Below are 5,317 nucleotides of genomic sequence, written 5' to 3'. Positions count from 1 at the left end.
TCCTTTTTTAATTTTTTTTTAAGAACTTTAGAATGTTAGAGCACGGAGAGTGAAGCGTCACTTTGACGATCTATCGGAAGATGAGCGCTTAACCAATGCAGAGAGATACTTTAAAGTGCAGGTATTTAATGCAACTCTGGACATCATAATCAGTCAGCTCTCCCAAAGATTTGCAAGTATGCGGGAAACTTGTCATGTGTTTGAGTCTTTACATCCTATGACCCTTCAACTCACAGGTGATGATGAACTGCTTGAAAAGGCAAGACGTTTGTCAGACCATTATAGCAGGGACATTGCACCGACATTCTCAACACAACTCCTCTCATTCAGGTCTTGCTTTAAAGCATAGATTTCACAGAAGTCATCTATTTTTCAACTTGCCAAAATGCTGGTGGTAGATTATGACAGTGTAACATCCACATTCAGAGAAGTGTGTACTCATGTTGTTTCTGACATTGCCTGTGACTGTGGCAACAGCTAAGCGATCTTTTTAACAAACTCAAACTTATTAAGACCTATACCTAAGGAGCAGCATGGGGCAGGAGAGGCTCCGTGGGTTAGCTATCCTGTCCATTGAAAATACGAGAGCCAGAGCATTAAATACTTAGCCTGACGAGCCAGACCCACATTAAAATGTAGGGTCTGGACACTCACCGTTCGCAGTGCTCAGTCCGAGGGGCGGGATAATCAGTTGTCTTTCAAATTCCCTCTGCACGCAATAGGACAGCGGCAGCGCTATGAGTCCCATGCGTTTCCCACCAGCGGAGCTAGTTGGCTAGTTCAAACGTTTGCCTACTTAATAAAAGCTTAACTCGTGTCACACTGGGGGGTGTGTGTGTGAGTGAGTGAGTGAGTGAGTGTGATTGAGTGTGAGTGTATGTGAGAGTGTGTGAGAGAGGGAGCCTGTGTGTGAGACCTACTGTCAAGCACGCTTCCTTCTTGCTTTCAGGGGTCTGAGCCATTAAATCTCATGGTGAGTGTGTGGGAGCAGCACCTCCATTTCCTGCAGCTGTAATCAAAGAGGAGACAAGCCAAAAGACAAGACACTGGAAGATGGAGGAGCGATGCAATGCAAATGATACTTCCCGCCCTGGCCCATATTTCAAGTAAACAACTGAGTAGAATGGGTGGCCATTTTACAAGTCCTGCTAATTTTGTTTTATGTGACCACTAGCGTGACAAACACACACACACACACACACACACACACACACACACACACACACACACACACACATTTTAAGAGTTTTCTTCCATTAATTTTCGTGCTATGTCGTGATTTTTATAGACTCACCTTGGAAAATGACATGCTGTCATTCCTCAAGACTTCTGTTCTGTCCTGTTACACTACAGGGATGGGTCAGTCCCAGTGTCATGGGGGGGGGGGGGGGGCGGGGTGCTTTGGGGGGCCGGGCCCGTCCTGGAAGTCATCTGTGCCCCCCCTGGATGAGCTTGGCTGCACTAACCAACCCCACTTTCCCAATCCCATGGATTGATTTTGAACACTAATTTAATGTAGGCCTATATTATAGGTTTGTCAATACAGCAAGTAGCAAATCAAACTTGTAAAATCGGTATTATTCCGTAACTTATCAATCAGGAACATTAGGTAAGCCCAACTATCACCTTTATGGAGAGGAGGTCTTATAGCGCAGGTTAGCCTTCTTCACTTCTGCATTAACTCCTGTCATCGGCTCGGAAGTAGGCTATATCGTAGTTAGTAGAAGTAGGCCTAGTAGTTTCTGGGTTTGTTTGATAGCGTTAACCTTCACTGTTTTTCCTTCTGACCTGGTCGGAGAACATAGGGGAGCTTGTTACTGCTCCAGGGCTGAAGTTATCCGTAACTTTGCGGCTAACTCCCTAACCCTATCTGAAAGTGGTTAAATGAACAAGGATTTTGGTTTTATCTGCAGATTTATTTTTGAATTATTATGACCGCCGCGCAGCGAACCATCTCATATAGGTTTAGTCAGATTTTTTTTTCTTTTTCACATGGCCAAATTTCTGTCAAGGATTCCCGGGACACTGAAAGACCGGGGTACACGAAACTTGGTGGACATGTAACCCCACATAGATAGCATGGAACCATCGTTTTTCGTTTTGATCTGTAGCCCCCCCCACTGGACTGGACCCCCCGAAAGGAGGGTAGGGCAGACACAGTTTTCTGTGATATCTCGAGAACCGTAGGGTTTAGGAGGACCACCTTTTTTTTGTATGTTGATTTCAAGGGGCCATGTCAACCCATTCCATAACCACTTATTTCATGTATAGCGCCACCTAGTTAAACACAAAAAAGTAAAAATGAGGTGTTGTAATAGCAGGTATCTGTGACCTAACATAGTCAAAACTGCACGAAATTGGAAGTGTAGGATCATTATGACACCCTCTGAATGCATTCCAAGTTTCGTGGAATTCCGTTCATGGGGGGCCACACAATAAATTAATTTATGTTACTATAGACCAACTGGCCTGTAGGTGGCCGGCGACAGTTTTCTGTGAATCGAGAACCGTAGGGCCTAGGAGGACCACCTTTTTTTTGTATGTTGGTCTTAAGGGGCCATGTCAACCCATCCCATTACCACTTATTTCATGTATAGCGCCACCTAGTTAAAAATTAAAAAGCATTAAAGCATTAAAAATGAGGTGTTATCATCACAATATCTCTGGCTGACATGGTCAAAACTGCACAAAATTGAAAGTGTAGGATCATTATGACACCCTCCGAATGCATGCCAAGTTTCGTGAACTTTCGTTCATGGGGGGCCTTACAATAAAATAATTTATGTGTACATTTAGTGACCGTACACCAACAGAGTTTTCTGTGAATATCTTGAGAACCGTAGGGCCTAGGATGACCAATTTTTTCATATGTTTGCCTCCAGGGGTTATGTTAACCCATTCCATATGCACACATGTGCATAAACAGATACACACGCACACACATACATTCACAGTAATCATACTTATGACACATACTCACACAGTAGACATATGTACGCATGCATGCACATGCACACACACAGGCTTATACACAGGCACACACACACACACACACACACACACCCACACACATAAACATAAACATGTACACGCAGACATGCACACAATTCAAGAATTTCTCAGAATTATGAACAGGCAAGATGGGGGTGGGGTTGTATAAAATGAATTTTACATGTGAAATCTATGAACTAATCATGTTTTGGTACTTGTTGTCTAGCAGATACCAGTGAGAATTGAGTGTGCATAATGCAATTTAGTGAGACAGTTAGAATCATATATGCCTTTCAGCGTGATTTATTTTTGTGGAAAAAATGTGCTGGACTGGGCGGCGGTCATATTTTGTACCGCTCTGCGGTACATCTAGTTTTTTGGTGGCATATTCATGGTCCAGTGCATGTAGCTTACTACAGACAATTTTGACATTTAGATATGTCATGCATATTTGTATTTGTTCGTCTCCAGTTTCAATCAGAAAGTGACAAATCTGCAAGCGGCTACATCTGTCAAAGAAACGTCGTCACTCGTGAAATGACACCAACCAGTTAACATGGGTGCCTGTTGCCATGTAACACCGCCACGGGGCTCTCTTAAAGGAGCCGCACCATTTTACAACAATTGCATCTACATTTTCATATTAGAATGTTTTGTCAAGTGTAAGCTTAAACTACCGTGATCAATTTAAGTTCCCGTGCCCCCCTTGAAAAAGTGTAATGCCCGTCCGTGAATTTGTGTCTGCCACCGGGTCTGGGATGGGTAGGTAATAGCATTAGCACTACTTCTGTCCTGTCTTGTTACACTATTATAAGGATGGGTAGGTACTAGCATTAGCACTGCCTTTAGCTTCTCTTAAATCATCATCTGTACCTCTACTCCTGTCATCTGTCTATTAAACATTCATAGCGCAGGTATTTTTACCCAAAAAGACTGGCACTGATATCAATCTCATTATTATTAAGTCTTGAGACATTGCAAAAATGTCATGAGTGAAGTCTGTTAAGTAATAATGCCACTGCAGTATTTTTGGTTTGATGTATGAGGAAAAGTTTCTTCTTATATGCAGAAGTCCACAAGCAGTGCTCACACCTGCAGTGTTAGGTGAGTGAGTATTTTCTTTAAAGTTGGATTTAGACCAATCATTTGGGAGTGTTGGGGGTGAACAGGTACATGAGTATTGGATACATTTGGGCGTGATGACCATTATGAGCTGAATGTTGCCCTGGCCGTTCAAATCTATAACTGTCGGGGCTAAAGCAATTACTGCTGAGTAATTGATCACTAATAGATGTGTACTTTGTAACCCTTCCTGTCTCTGTTGTGTAATTAGATTACATCAGCATACATTCACATTTATTCATCTAGCTGACGCTTTGGTCCAAAATGAAGTGACTTACAAAAAACAGAGAACAATCAAAAGTACAATAAATACTACCTTGTATAAGAAATAGGTTCACAGGCCACAGTCAAGTTAGGTCAGGGATGTAGATGTAGTGGTTTTGTTAAAACACAAGGTCACGTCCTTTTCTTTATGTTCACGCTTTGTACCCTTTTTTGACCTAACAGTCCCTCCAACTGCGATAATCACAGGCCTACACCCCCCCGCTCCCGTCTAGTTTGCTCCTGCTCACACGCAGCCATGACAACTGGTAACCTTTGGGCCAATCACAGTACACGGCCCCATTCCATGCACATTAATCGCTCATTTGTTCGCCAGGGCGATCAAGAACCGTGCCTCATCTCTGAAGGTAATGAAAGGGTCCTGACCGGTTCACTTAATGATAGCGAATGGACCCAGGTCAAAATTGAAGGCCATTCACTGGCAGAAATTGACAAAGCAACACAGTGTGTAAATGGGAAATGATTACAGTCCCCTTAGTCAACTGAATGCATGTCATTCAGTCTGTGTGAAGAGAAAGCACTCTTTCCATCCCTATAAGCTTGACTGACATCTTGTGCATATATGCACATAATACATAAATGTATATGGACTATTCACTTTGCTTCCTAAGGCTGGAGCTAAACTGTCTGTACAACAAACATTTGTATACAGGTGACACATCATGTGTGTTCTTTTCATCTGTAATATGGACCCTTTCAACCAAAGATTCTAGAACAGCTCTGCTTTCAACAAGGTAAACAAAAACAATGCTTGAACGTTCTATTTGGGCCCCAATCTACTTCCTCTGCATTAAGATAACATATGGAATGTTAAAACGGAAGCCTTGTGGGGCCAACTATGATGCTGATAATGGAACTCTCTTGAAAGGGTCCATAGAGAGGAATAGAAAGAAGAAGGGAAACTATACCACAGAATTTGCTG

This window comes from Alosa sapidissima, chromosome 3, assembly GCF_018492685.1.
Source record: "Alosa sapidissima isolate fAloSap1 chromosome 3, fAloSap1.pri, whole genome shotgun sequence".
Lineage (NCBI taxonomy): Eukaryota > Metazoa > Chordata > Actinopteri > Clupeiformes > Clupeidae > Alosa > Alosa sapidissima.
This window is presented reverse-complemented; position numbering follows the sequence as displayed.